Below are 16755 nucleotides of genomic sequence, written 5' to 3'. Positions count from 1 at the left end.
ACAGTTCCTTTAAAACCCAAAAGAGTATCCTACAATCTTTTCATATAACCTCCTGTTAAGCTCACCAAATTTAAAGTCATACTTTCAACAAGCAAACCACACAGTTCCTAGAAATGCATATAAATAAATACAAATATTAGCATAGATATTACTTACAGTACACTATGTCGATTTCAGCCAACATTTTCTTTGAAACAGTTCTCTCACTCCCTCTCACCTCAGGCTTCATGCCCACTGAGTGGCGACAGCTACAGTTATCTCACTCCCACAAGGGGGAACAAAGACATTGGCAACCTTCAAACTAATCCTGGGACCACTCTTGTTTGGCATCTACTTCTCTGAAGTACAGGCCAAGACTAAGGGACTCTGGCTAACAAAGTTCGCAGATGACTGCAAACTGGGAGCCATTATTGAATCCCTAAATTATGTGAATATTCTACAAAAGGCCCTTACAGAAACAAATGCTTGGTGTCAGAGCAATGGGCTCAAGCTCAATGCCAAGAAATGCATAGTTATCCCCTTTGGGAAAAAACATGTACCCATGAATTACCACATAGGTGACAGTACATTAAACACCGAAAGTGTGATAAGAGACTTAGGGGCACAGGTGGACAGTGGTCTCACCTTCGATAACCACATCGCCACAACAGTCAGGAAATCCTTCTATGTGGCACACCTTATCACTAAGGGCTTTTCATCCAGGAAAAAAGGAGGTCATTGTTCCACTGTACACATCCCTCATTAGACCCATTATAGAAACAACGCCCTGTTTGGTATGTACCTCTCAAGACATCTGCAACAACTGAAAAGGCCTCAGAAATAGCTCATTAAAAGAATCACAGGCCTAAAGCAGATGTCCTAGGCTGACCGTCTAAACTCCACCTATACTCTGTCGCATATCATCTACTCAGAGGCGATCTCTGCTTAACATACAAGGCCATGTCAAACTCAGAGCTGTTGGACATGCTGCACTTAAAGAAATCCCAATCCCTCAGAGACACATGCTCCAGGGATCTAAACCTTGTCATCACAATGAACAAAACATGCTGGAGGGATAGGTTCCTGACCCAGAGACTCCCCAGACTCTAGAATAGACTGCCCATACATGTCAAACAGAGCACCTCTTTGGCCCTCTTCAAAAGGAACCTTAATGATAGGATGGGAGATAGGAAATTCACCCTGGGGATCATGTCAGTCGTCCTGCTAGACAGGGGTCCAGGGAAGTAAATACTGTGTGAAGAAATAACTAAGGAATTGTTATGGCTAGGCTTGTATAGGCCCTAGGGCCGATAGTCTAATACCAACCTATCAACCTATGAACCTAAGTTATTCATTCTATTATTTAAATATTCTCATGTCTGTATTCATTTAATTGAATGTTAATAATGTAAAAACAACCCCTAGCCCCATACTCCATAAAAGATACTTGCAATCCTAAAGTTTGTACCTATATTTCAAACCAGAACCATAAAATATTTTATATATTGCCATAAAACCCATATAGCTATATTACTGCTGACCTTAATTTCAAAAAGCTATTAACTGATACACCCTCATTAATGCTAGGTGCTATAACGGCATTCAACAGAATCTCTACTGAGATTTCACATGATTCTAAAAGTGATTTCCAATCACCTCCTCTAATGTGGAGTGGAACTTAAAAAATAAATAAATTAAGTATTATGTGGCTACTCAATTGAATGTTTATTCAGAGCATTGTTAATATCACTTGTTCAAATTCTATACATTGTCTTAAAATACTCTCCAGTTTATCTATGAAAATTGTTGAACAGAATTCACAGAGCACTAGATAAACTGCTTGTATTTCACAATTATACCTCCCCTAGGACCACAGGGTCTTTGAGTAGTTGCCATGTATTTAAAGGCTCAGAACCGCTGGTCTATTTGAACTCTAATGTTATATGTGTACTTTTTTAAGCTACAAGAAGATATATACATACGACAGCAATCACAGTCTAAAATAATTTTATAAATCAAATCAGAAAACAGAAGAGTTAAATTAAAGACATGCACATTGAGTTTTCATTAGATCCTCCATACTGTATGAGGAGGGTGAGTAAATGTTTAAGAATAACAACAAGTTACATGTGTCCTATATGTGCTATACAGTTTTAATGCTAATGACCTATCTTCAGAGGCACATGATGCACAGAACTACCATCTTGTGTCTCTGGGTTATTAATCATCCCAACCTTATAGCCTGAATCATAATGCAAAATTTTGTTTTGCAATGAAAAATCAGTTGGTATCACAGTATTACTTTATGGCTAAGAGAAATTTTATATATGCAAATGTCCACTGGCAAAGTACAACTAAGCTGCATAATGCTGAGGATAAGGTAAAAACTTAGTTTCTGTTAGCCCAGAGCAATGGAAGGTTATTCTGCTATTTGAAGTTGTTAATTAAAATGGTGACATCTCCCAGACACTGACAGATGAATGAAGAAAGGGAAGAGGACAGATATGAGGAAAAGAAGGCACAGACTATGTTTAGTAGCTATTAGAAATACAGCTATAACATTTGCTAAGGGTACATGCTGTGTGCTAAAGCCATGGTTTAAACTCAATACCAAGAAATGCATTATAGTACCTTTTATGAAGTCTGCCACCCCAAGTAGCTATGTCACGATACAACACCCTTAAGAGTTGATTCACTATTCAGACATTTAGATGATCTTTACCTAGAATAAATCAAATATAAATCAAGTTTGTCAGTCACATTTGGGTTGCACATCATCATCATCATCATCATCATCATCATCAATCCCCCTTTTCCCATTTTTTCTACATGAGGTCAGGGTATTGTGTTAACTGTTGCCAACTTTCTTGATACAGTTCTACACTCTTGCCTTCTTCAACACTCATGCCTGACTGTTGCAGATCTTCTTTGACACAGTCCATACCTCTTTGCTGGACATCCTTGCTTTCTCTTAGCTTCTTACTGTTTGTCCCAAATCTTCCTCACCAGATTGTCTTCTGCTTTTCTGCACGTGTCCAAATAGAATGTGGGAGGGAGGGTACCCGGTAGGAGAGGAAACAGGCGCAGGAGAAACATGCAACTCAACACAGAGGGCACCCAGCCCGAGAATCGAAACCAGAGAACTTGCTGTGAGAGTGAGGCGCCAAACATTAACCACTGCGCCACCCAAATCACCATAATCTGTTCTGTTTGATCTTTTCTGTAATTGGAGCTACTTTGGCTTCTGCTCTTATGTCCTAATTTCTTCATCTGTCCCACAGTGTGCATCCTATCACCTTTCTCAGGCACTGCATTTCCATCACCTCTAGCTTCTTCAACTGTTCTGCCTTTACTGCGCAGGTTACTGTACCATACAGTAGTGCTGGTCACACCACTGTCTTGTACACCTTACTTTTCAGCTTCCTTGGCATTCTTCTGTCATAGAATACACCTGAGACTCTATGCCAGTTGGCTGCAGCCCCTCTGATTCCAGCTTTGACCACTTCATTCAGACATCCCTTCTAGTCAACCATCCCTCCATGATACTTGAAGCTGCTTACCTGTTCCACTATCTTTCCTTCTATCTCTATTCTCAGCTTCTTTTGATTTCCCCAATTTGCTGCTATTACCACCGTCTTATCTGTGCTTAGTTTCATCCCACTTGCTTTCAGTTTTGCATTTCATTCTCCTATCCTTTGTTGAAGTTCTAGCTCAGAGTCAGCCTGTAATGCCACATTGTCTGCATACAGAAACTTTGTTGATCTCTCTCCTCCAACCTGTTTGTTAATGTAATCTATCACCAATATGAACAGTAGTTGGCTCAGAGCTGAACCCTGGTGTACACCCACTCCCACTGGGAACCCCTCTGTGAGGCCGAACACTGTTCATACTTGAGTCATTGGGTCCTTGTACTAATTCTACCAATGCTTCTGGGACTTCAAACCACCGCAGTACTGCCCACATTAGCTTTCTTGGGACCTTGTCATATACTTTCTCCAAGTTTAGGAATGCCCATTTGGACTCTCTCCTCATCTCTAGCTTCTTCTCGAGTATCTGTCTCACTGAAAACATTGGGTCTATTGTGTTGCATCCTGATCTGAATCTGAACTGCTCATTTCCCATTTTACTATCTACTACTCTGCGTATCCATTTATCAAACACTCTCTTCAGAACTTTCATGCAATGTGATTGGAGTTTGATGCCTCTGTACTAACCACAGTGGTGGATGTCCCCTTTGTTCTTCACTGACATAAGTCATCTGGGATACACCTTTCTCTCCACACTGCTATCAGTACCCTCAGGAGCCATTTCTCTCCTATCTCACCCAGCATCTTAATCATATCTGGTGTGACCTCATCAGAGCCTGCTGCTTTCCCTGACTTCATTTCCCTTAGTGCTGTTCTTACTTCTTCTAGGGTGGGCTCCTCTTTTTCTCTCATCATAAGCTGTTTCTGGGGCACTACAGCTTCTGTGAGGTTTTCTTCATTGGGTTGCACAGCTAGGATTTTAAGGGCCCTAGTGGTCATTAAGCTAATGTATTCCTATGAATCTACAGTTTGGAGTTGATTTACAGATTTCTAGCTCAGTGGAACTTTTAGTGCAATGCAAGATACTAATAGTGTGTAGTTTTTGCCTGAGTTGAGAGAGAGTTGGAGAATAACCATAGGTGAAGGAATAGCAGCAGGTTATAAGGTTAAAGTGATGAGTTTATAGGCTATCTTTTTCACAAAGTCTCACTGGAAGACTTCACATCTCTGATGCTGTTAACATAAATTAGTTAGTGAGTTCAGACCCAAAATACCCACAATAGGATGAGAAGGATGACTGAGTAGCCCTTTCTCAGGCTCTCTACTTGATGGGAGGGGAATAGAAGAGGTTATTCAACACAAGCCTGGACTCTGCATTGAAATGTCAGGGGTCTGTGCAGTACTCTAAATAAGACACAAAAGGCCTTTGCTGAAAGACATCCGAGTTGGTCTGTAGGATCATGCACATTCTGGATGCTGATCGGGGGAGGGGGATTGTATATTAAATAAATTATGTTCATCACATTTATGAAAGCCATGTTTTTTCTCAAAGTAGATCAACAGCTAGACGTGTGATACATTTGGGAGGAAAAACTGTATGAAAAATATAAAATCAGAATGCTTTATTTGCCTGGTACCAGCTTTTCTCTGGGTACGGTTACACATATGGGTGAACGATTTACATATATACTGCATAAAGAGAGCACTGCAGGGGAGCGGACATGTGCATTCAGACTTTGGAATTGTTAAATAGGGAAGGTGAATAGGAATTGTGCACTCTAGGCAATTAGCAGCCATATGTATCACTATGCCATGGTCCAATGATGTTCTAACTTCGATGTGAGGTACAGGAATTTAAAAACATGTAGAGTTTATATTAACAGAAGAGTTGGCAGTTAGTATTATCTCATATCCCATTTATAGTTGTAATAGCCCTTTGACATTAATTAGCTTGAACATGAAGCAAATTAGCTAATGGACTAATGATTCAGCTCTGATGTTAGGCCTGTTTGTTTGACTAAACTGTAGGTAATGTACATAGGCAATACATAAAAGAGACGAGCCCAGGAGGATGCTTTGGTATTTGTGGAAAATTTAATTTCAGACTTGTGCAGGTCTTTGCTGAATTTCAAAGATCAGGGCTTTAGTTTTATTGTGTAGTTCATATGCAGTTTCTCCATGGAAAACCACTGTTAAATAGATAGGTTTAGCTTAAAAGGCAAGTATTAGTACACAGAGACCATTTTAGGCCAGATCACTCATACACCATCCATTCCTTTATTTTTTATTCTTACAAGTTGTAATATTTCCAATTTACCATACTGAATATTCAGTACTTAAAATAAATATCAAAACAGACATTGGCAAACTAGAATCTTCACTGTATAAAGTTAGCAAGAATAGTATTTTTTTATGTTTTTGCCTGTATGTTTCTTTCCTCTGTAACATTTTTCTTGTTATTCTGTACTGAGACTAAGCATAATTTCACCATCAGTTTTAATTTTGCACAGATAAAGATTTAGTGCATCATGTTAAAGACCAGAAACTACAACTGAAACTCAATACCATAATTACCAGAATTCAGTTCACAAAAATGGAAATTTCAGTTTTTTAAGAATCACAAATCAGTATCCCTGGTGGATGACAACAGCAAGTTATAATGTTCTAAAGTTTGGTAATGTCATAACTGGTTCACTTAGTTTTTGTCAAGCATGATGTTTTTGACTAAGATACGTTTTAAACATATACTCTTTGAGGTAGTCTAACCAAGAATTTTTGGAGGTGGTTACACTTCTCTGCAATCTCCACACTGAGACTGTAACCCTACAAACCCTTCCTTACATGTATCAACTTCAGGTTTAAACCATCTTGAAACAGGGACACTTTTGATGAGTTGCCATACTTTTATTAAAATGCCCTTGACATATTAGACTGCAATCAGTTAATTATAATTGGTAGTTGATATGAGTACACACCAACCTTGTATTAAGGTATTAGAGAGGCTGTCCCCCATTTCTGGCACATTAATTTCAGCTATTTGGGCCTTGATTAAATAGCTGCCAATTAATTGGCCTAGACATTCCAAGATCCTGTGCAGTACTATCACAATGTCATTACTGAAATCTGCTTTGGCCACTCAGAATTAATTTTTCTTGAGATTTTTTACTTTTTCTTTTTTTGAGTATTTTCATTTTCTATACTGAAAAAATAAGCAAATATAAGCAGAGGGTATGAAGAAAAAATTGTTATGGATAGTTACATGAAAATATTTGAATATAATAATAGGAGCTTTAAAAATAAAAGTCAAAGCAACTATTCTGTAGCTAAGGAAAGGATTTGGATGTGGAACAAAATATGATCTTTGTTTCCAAATATACATTATTCTCAAAAAAGCTGCAATGATAGTTAGAGGATCTGTGGAATATTATTAAAAGAGAAGTTCCTTCACTTGCAGAAATGAAGCTTAAATTTTCTTATCAAAGGGGGAGAAGTTTAAAAGACTTCTTGGTACATAGATTTATAAAAGAGCTTTAGAAACAGTAACACAGTTTCTATTTTGGAGAAACTAAGAGAAGTTTGGGTGAAAGGGTAAAAGAGCATGTTAGAGATGTTAGAAATAATAAAATAATAAGCCTTGTAGTGGAGCACTTTAACAAACAACATAGTGGAGATGTTAGTAATTTGCAGGTTTGTGTCTTGGAACAGATACATTTTAGTTTTCTGACTGAAGAAAGAAAAAAATATTTACTTAGAAAAAAAGAATCAATTTTTATATTAAAATATAATACATTACAACCAGTAGGGTTGAACAAAGAGTGTGACTGGAGAAGTTTTATATGAAATTATATACTTTAAGCATAAAAGTTTTTATTTAATTGATGACTTTTTTAATATGGGTGTAAGTAATTGATTAATTGATGTTAGCGTTTTGTATAAAAGATGTGTTTTTTCTAGTATTCATTACTCTGTAAAGGCTGATGAAGCCACAGCGCTAAGAGGATATTTTGATACTGTTCGTTGTTTTTACAAGACAGACTGTTTTGCTATTGCACATTTTCCATTGTTCTTATATTCAAGAAGAAATTACTGCTGCTATTCAGTGTATTTTATTGATGAAATATGCTTGCTGCTATTAGTTTTGAAAATATCTGCTGCTGAATAAAAGGACTTGGGTTCCAGTCCAAGGAGGTAATAGTCTTTGGTCTACCTGGTTGGTTTTGACTGTTATAATTGTTTGATAAATAAGAACCTTGTTATACCTGCCCTATTCAGAATTCCAAAGTTATATAAGAACATTCTACCTTCCTTATAGATTGATAGTTGCATCCCAAGGTTCTGAAACCTACCCCCATTGCCAGTATTTATGGATAGAATGTTGAAAGGTGTACTTATTGGAAGCAACCACATTTTAAAAGATTCATGGGAATTTTTGGGAAAACTTGTCCTGGAACATTATAAAGAGAATACTAATTTTTTTTACTATAGATATTGTAAATCGATTTTTCTAGTATAACCCACAATAAGGATCTGCAATTGTTTAATGATGCTCTTTTAAAGTTTACACAATTAGATAACATAGTTATTAACATTTTGGTGGCATTGATAGAGCTCATTTTACACAAAATGTTATTTATTTTGAAGGTGAATACTACAAATAGAAGATAGGTGTAGCTATGGGGGCTCCTTGTGCCCCAATTTGTGCCAATGTGGTAATGTTAAGCTGGGAGAACTATCTTAATGTTGATATTTTTACGATGGAGAACTCATTTGTTTCAACAATATATCATAAACCATCTTTTTCAAGTACATATTTACTTTATAAAAGCAAAAAAAGCTGTCACCCTTGGATCTATAATAAAAGTATATTAAAAGGACATTTTGTTAGCTTGGCTAGAATAAACTCCACTTATGGACTTTTGATAACAAGAAACAAAAATTAGTCAAGACGTTTTTTAAAAAAGGTTATCCCTTTGACATGGTTAATAAACTTAATGAAGAAGTTAGAAGGGCATGGGGTAAGAAATATTTTCCATATTTAGGTATATATAGTGGACAGAATATGAGCAATTTGACTATGTTTGGAAATGAAACAACAGGAAAGTATTTTACAAGATCTCTTGTTTTAAATATATTTATGACTCTAGTAGAATTAAGGAAATTGTGAGGAAAAACTGGAGTATATTCAAAACTGATGAAAAAGTTATTGAATTATTAGAGGATGCACCCAGTTTTGTACTTAAAGTGGATAGAAATTTGAAAATTATTTTTGAAATGAATACAAATGTAGAGAGCACAACACAAGTCAAAACAGGAACAGGTAGGTGTGGAGCCTATAAACAATGTCTTTGTATTTTGGAAAAGGAATACATTGACTTACAAAACTATTGTTCATTAAGAGTTTTTTACACAAAGACAATTGTATGACAGCTGGTGTGATTTACATTGCTATATGTTCTTACCTCTAATTGTTTTATATTGTCAAGACTATGAAGATGTTACGTAAAAGAATTTATGCACATTATTATGACCTTAAAGAAAAACACCAATAGTATCTTGTATAAACATATTTTGGAACGTAAGATTTCAAAAACATTTTTTTGAATCATTGAAATTGTTACACCAGAGGAGAGTGGTGGACAGTGGGAGACACATACTAAATATAAAGAGTTGATTTGGCAATTAAAATTGAATGCTACATCCCCACAAAGGTTAGATGATTGTATTTCTATTAATTCAGTATTGAAGGGGTAGCTAAGTTGCAATTAATTTACATGAATCTGTATGAATTTTAATTACCTAAATAACTAATTAAATATTTATGGTATTTGGTTAGAATTATCTTGAGGTTGTGACTTACCAAATTACATGCAATATTTATATTTTACAATATATACATACTTTTCATACACTCAACATAAGACTTCACCATTCAAAACAAAATGTTTATAAACACTTGATACAGGCAAAAATGTGTTTCTATTACATAAGGTACATTTACAATTACTTTATTTATTTTATTTATTTATTTAATTTATGATTAATGATTAAGGGTCTTATAATTGATTTTATTAAACATTTAGTATATTGATTTTAAAACAATTCACAATGCAAACTTCTAGAGTAGGAAAAAAACATAGTATTTTTATTTTGTTTTTAATTGTTGACACATGATTATAGTGTTTTTCAATAAGCAAATGCACTTTAAGATGGGAATTATGCTGTTAGTTATGTGACTGTTTTCCACTTTAAATGTGATGTGAACACTCATTCTTTCTTTTGGATCTAAATAGTCTTGTGAGTTTAAAGAACAAAAGTGCTTGACCACAACTGACTACAATTTAATTTTAGAATCTAGTAATTTGATTTTTATACTTGGAAGTCTTTAGTGGTATTTTTTACTCCAGTCACTGTGTGAGATTTTTGATTATCCTTTCTTTTTCCAACAGCAGATGTTACCATGACAGGACCACAGTTCCCTCATATGTTTCTAGGACCCCCTGTTCCACATCCGAAAAAAGATAATAAAATACAAGAAAAGCAACACTTGAAAATAGATGTGAATCACTGAGAAAAAAGGTGAAAACAAAAGTCTGAATAAGCAAATTTAAGCACTCACATTGCAGCAGCCATCTAAGTAGAGCTATGCACAAAAATGTAACTCTACACCCACCAACAAAAGTCTTTAAACTGATATGTCATAGGTACTGTGTTAAGACAAGTTAACAAAATACACAGCATTCTAATAGATTCATTCTAATCTTTCAAAAATAGATATGTTGAAAGCTCTAAAAAACCTGAATTGTTCTAGGAATTTCATTATATCTAAGAGACATTTTAAAAACTCACTATTTCTAAAGCAGAAAAAATATGGTTTTAACTATAATACATTTCCAAATAGTAATCAGTCAAAAGAAAATGATATTCTACTCACCACTGACTGGCTTACAGGTAAATATACCTACTGTATTATGCTTTCTTATATGTTTACAAATACTATTGCAGGCATGTTCCCTGATAGTAATACTGTTCACTTCATCCTTCTTTATTACTAGCATTCATGCCAAGACTTTATTGTTTTTATTGCTAACAAAAAATAAACTGTGATGTTATATTTTTCACTTATACAAATTAATCAAAATGCTATTAACTTCTCTAACTGCAAATGTCACATTTTAGCAGAATCTGATGTCATGCTATAAGTCCTTCTTCTTTTTCTGGCTACTAACCTATCTTTCCTGGCATTCAAATTGAGATGTATATCGTGCCCAAGAAATATATTTTTTTTCACAGAAAAATAAGTGACATTCTAGATACATGAGGTTTATTAAGTCAAAACCATTAATTGGAAAAAAAAAATGAACTGCTTTGATCCCATCTCATAATTATCCAAGTACTGGGTTGTCAAGTAATCAAATAGTGCTCCTCTGATCAATTCTGCAATTTGCTTGTAGTTTTGTACTGGCTAAGGTTTATCATACACATTGTAAAAGTATAGTACATACCTTCCAGTTTCACGATCAGTACATACTGAAGAAATAGGATGCAGCTTTCTAATCCTATGTTTGTGGACGTGTTGCCATGAGAAACCCTCTCAAGTAAATATCTTCCAGTTTCATGAACAGTATACACTGAAGAAGTAGGATGCAGCTTTCTAGTGTTACGTTTGCTAAAGTGATGTCACGAGAAACACCCTTTAATTAGAGGTTTCAGTGTTCTACAGCTCCGATTACATGCACTACAGTGCTTGTTATTTATATATTGTACATTTCATGTAAGCAATGACACAACGATACATCAGATAAGATGCTTTTCAGGATTGTGTCACCTTAGGTTATAAATTCCTGTCTAGAATTCACTATGTCTTGGGTTTCTTAAATACTCACATTTATTTTCAGCACAAAATTCTCATTATGTAACACATTACAAATGCAAATGTTTCCCTCTCAGAAGATGAAGTCTGACTTTTTCCAGTTCTATGCTATTTCACCTGTGCTGGGGACAGTGCTAGGTTGCTCTGGGTTGCTATAAGAGCTGACTGTGGCCATAGTAGTCAGACAATTAACCCATAGTTCTGGCCTGTGTATTTGTAATTAAAAATATCCACAACAATACAAATAAAAATGTATATCAAATGGATATAATAAAGTTCATGGGCATATGAGAGAGATAGAGGGACTGATCTTAATATGGGTCTGACAGGAGAGACAGTTCACATTTCTCCAGTAACTGTGATCCTGCAACTCCAGGACAAACTTTAACATTGGTCCAGAAGTGGGGTATGCCCACTACAGTACATTTGAGTGAACATTATTTGGCAGTTTATTGCTTAATCACAATGTACTTTTATCACTCTGAAATCACTCACTTGAATGCAACCTGTGCATGCAGAGATCTAATTGCTGGTGCAGTCATCTGTGAGAGACATGAATGTATTAAATACTAGAAGTAAAATTAGGAATGATTCTTGCAGACAAGGAAGATGATGAGTTTCTGATGTAGTTACACAAGTCAAACATACCTTAGCCAGTTGGAGAACTTTCCATCAAAGCCACATACATACATACATACATACATACATACATACAGGTAATGTTAAATGCTACCTCACAAGCACTACATATAAGTAACTATAAAGCAATTTAACATGAATGTGAATACATTCAAATATTAAAAGTAAACGTAACATAATGGGAAGAGAGTATGTTCCACTGTTGCTCTTACCTTCCTGTAATGATAGTCAGTTTATCAAGTACATAGAAGCACAAAAAAAAAAAAATGACCACACAATGCCTCTCTTACACACACACACACACACACACACACACACACACACACACACACACACACACACACACACACACACACACACACACACACAAATAAGTCCTTCATGCCAACTTACATCTTTATAAAAAGATTCGGTATGAGAATGAATAAGGAAATATCACTGTACACATACCTGGAGCAAAGTTTCTTGAGTGCAATGAGACATGCAAATGAGTCATTGCTCATGTGTGGATTAATAGTAATGACTTTTCCCAGTTAGGGGTCATCACAGTGGAACTCCGGTCCGCTAATGATTGGCAGTGGATTTTTACGGTGCTGATTTGCCAGCCCAATGCCCAACCTTCAAAGAAGACACACCCATTCACGCACGCACCTACCTGCATGTCTTTAAACATCACTTGACTGCAGGGAGGACATGCAGACTTCACACAGAAGGCGCTCCAGCCAAGAATCGAATGGTAGAACCTATTGCTGTGAGGTGACAATGCTAACCACTGCACCACCGCGGCCCCATTAATACTGTATAGTATTGCACTTTATATTACATGAACCAAATCCTAATAGAAAAGATAGGCACATAAATAATCAGGGACATCTTCTCTCCACAATGTTTAATACCAAAATACTGGGAAGATCAGTGACTAGTTTCAGGCTGGTATCTGCATCTTGTATATAGGGTGCCCTGCCATAACCATGTTAGAAATACACAGCTAAAATGCACCATGAAACAGAATCCACACTGACTTCAGGAAGTATAAATCACCATTCATTCTGGTGCCTCAGCCTTTTGCCTTCAAAGAATAATTCAAGTCAAAAACCTACCTCCTTATATACAAACCAGGTACTGGAACAATTATTTATAATTATAATTGCTCAGGTACCTGGTTTATATATAAGGAGGTAGATACCAGAATAAATGGTGATTTATACTTCCTGAAGTCAGTGTGGATTCTGTTTCATGGTGCATTTTGGTTGTGTATTTCCAATTTCTTCAGTTTTCTTTTATCATAACTATGTTAGACCCAGATTGTTAATGTTATACAGGCATTGTACTACACAAAGAAGAGACACACAAAGTTCATTCACTAAAGGCTAAACAAAAGAAGAGTGAACACAAAGACAAGTTTTATTTAGGTGATATCAGTTTCAATCAACATATCTACTGAAGTCTCATTTAGACGCAATATAATGCAGATGTCCACTTTTACTTTAAACACGCTAAAGATCTGTTAAAACAAAAATGAAAGTATAGACAGATTTGATTTTCTTTTTCCAGAGGAGCATCCCTACTCCACCTAGAATGTAAATATTCCAACAGCAGGAATGTGTTATAGCTAAAAGAAAAAAAAAATACACATACTTGTTTTCTTGTCCTTGGAGAAATGGAAATTAACTGTATAACTTTCTTGTGCTTTAGTCATTAAGCACAAAATAATATGTAGTCATCTATAACAGTTGTTTGTCCCCGTCCCCTTCAATAAAACACATCACACCGAATGACATTTGACTACCATTATTAAACTTCTGTAACATGGCTTTGATAACCAATATTAGTTACAACTGAACATAGTACAGCTGATTTTAATCACAGTATAAATATTCCTGTAATGTTAATCAGGACAGCATGACTTTACTCATCCTGATCCAGTAAGCAACGTCCATACCTCTACTCACTTACTTTACGTATGAAGCAGCATCCAACAACTCACTTCATATACCATTTATTGAATTCCACATCCCACCAAGTCCTTTACTTATGAAGCAGTGTCCAACTCACTTCATATACATTTATTGAATTACACATCCCACCAGGTCCTTTACTTATGAAGCAGCGTCCAATAACTCACTTCATATACCATTTATTGAATTCCACATCCCACCAAGTCCTTTACATATGAAGCAGTGTCCAACTCACTTCATATACATTTATCGAATTACACATCCCACCAGGTCCTTTACTTATGAAGCAGCGTCCAATAACTCACTTCACATGCCATTTACTGAGTTACCCCGCCAACCAAATAAGCAGCATCCTTACCTCCGCTCACTTATATTTACCACTTATTGCCTCCAACTGCTCACTTTCCTTTCCCAACTTATAGAAATGAACATCCAAACACCAGAGGGGGAACAGAAGAGGGCAAGCCTATCCCTCTTCTCTACCCACCAACCTGACCAGGCTTTTCCTCCTCTATCCTACCAGCATGTCAACAACCTAACCACCCATAAAACAGAAGGAGTGGTTCAGCCAAACATCATTTAGTGTACCCATCTTCTCTAAAACCCTGCTGGATCCCTATCAGCAACAGCAAAAGCCCAGTCTTAAAAGCACCAAAAACCACCACTTGATTAATAGTTAAACCAATGATCCTTTTCCAATGCTAACATAACCATATCTTTGCTTACTTCTGTATATTAACAAACTTCTCACTCATTTTAACTACCAATGTTACCTTATAATGAACCCTAAGACATTACCTACCATAGGGAACACCAAAACATTAACCCAATGCCATGTGAGACCATGCAAGGGCAATTGCCTACCATCCCTAATAAGAGCCCTATATAATAAAGTCCAAGAGTAATCCTGCCATCCTTTCAAATGTCTAATACAAGCGTAGCACCTAATGAAAATCCTCGCCTTTGCTGACCCTCAAAACATTTTTGGAATGATTAACAGGGAGTGAGGGTGGCCTAATGGTTAAGGTGTTTGCCTTACAAACACAAGGTGCAGTGTTTGAGACTCACAAGGGATAATTGGCTAGGCTTAAAATGGCTCATAAGGGCAATTATGAACCTATAACTAATGACACAGAAACTATAACCCCTTGAACACCACATTCCAAGACCAATCCCCACACAAGACTCATCTTTACAATAGTCAAAGTCTGTCCATCTTCCCTCTCAACCTACCCTGACCTTTCAAACCAATGACCACTAACCAACTTCAAGTAAAACACTCCTGTTAACTGACTCAATTACCCAATAAGTCCAGGTCCAGACCGGAGTTCCACACAATGATTTATTAATAGTCCAGCAGTAAACAATACTGTATAAAAATTCACAACTATGAAATAGCAGTCCAACAAAAACAGGATGTACTAACAGTACACAGCACAGAAATAAAATCAGGTAAGCACTTTTGTCTGATTTAATCACAGACTTTATCAAAACCATGGACTTGTTTTTAGCAGGTGTTTAAATACTTGCCACTTCCTGGCTTAATTTACAAATTAAAGCAACAGTAAGAAATAACAGTATGAAAAGTAAATTGTACAACATTTGTGCAACATTTTGTAACAGTCCTCTAAAATAAACTTAATACCATGATTAAAAACATAAAAAAAAATTAAGAAAACGTCTTGTTATAACTTAAGTGCCCTTTGCTTCAATTCAGGCACCAAGGATAAATAATCATTAATACCAGGGGGTTGGTTGGCATTTAATGACAATTGTCACTTTAATTCCTTTCTTCCTATTTCGTCAGACCAAGCCCCTCCCCTCTCACTATATTTCACCTCCTCTAAAATACCAAACTTGTAACCTTTAAAATTAATACATTTTTGTGTGTGTCTGTATAGGGCATTGTTGTTACTGTGGATTTCCATTGTATATAGGTGTTCTCAGATCCTTTTTCTTAACAATCTTTTAGTTTTACCTACATAAAACATGTTACACCCCTAGCAAACTGTCACATAAACCAAGCCCTTTGTTTGGCAATTACCCCCTGTCAAATATAGTCTCTGCTGGAGGTCCCCTATCCAAATCTCCTTACTTTCCAAAATGAATGGGCACTGGTTGCATCTGCCACATGTCTTAGTTCCTCTTTTTTTAAATGTATTTAAACAGGGATGTTCCAACAATTGTTTCATGTTTAGCCCTACCTTGTACGAAAATAATGGTCCTTTTCCCAGGGAAATAATAAGATCCTCATTCCCTTCCAGGATAACACAATTTTTGGTTAAGATGTCCTGTACCTTGTGGCCAAAAGAACCGTTGTGTGTGACCATGGAATTAGAGTTAGTGCTGTTAATTACTGAGGGAAATTGTTTCTTGGCAGACTGGGGTTGCCCCAGCAATGGAGTATATCTAGTACCCCATCCATTTAAAATGTCAACCCCCAGGTCACGTACCCAATCCTCTGGGTAACCCTTATCAATAAACATTTGGGTTAATTGACCTAATTCCCTCTTCAAACTGTCTTGAGTTGAACACATTCTGGCCCCCCTGATCGTTTGACCTCTCACTAAATTCTTTTTGACATGAAAGGGATGGTGGCTATTGAAACTTAAGTAACTGTTTGAATATGCTGCTTTGTGATATACCTTAGATGTAAAGCTGTTTCTATTAAGATCCTTAGCAATGTTGGCATCCAAATAATTAAAGGAGGTGGAATCATATGTGTGTGTAAATTTAAAATAATCACATACACTGTTGATGTAATCAACAAAGTTCTCAGCTA

Source organism: Protopterus annectens, chromosome 7.part0 (assembly GCF_019279795.1).
Source record: "Protopterus annectens isolate FY-2018-M chromosome 7.part0, PAN1.0, whole genome shotgun sequence".
NCBI classification, from domain to species: Eukaryota; Metazoa; Chordata; order Ceratodontiformes; family Protopteridae; genus Protopterus; species Protopterus annectens.
Note: the sequence above shows the minus strand (reverse complement) of the source record.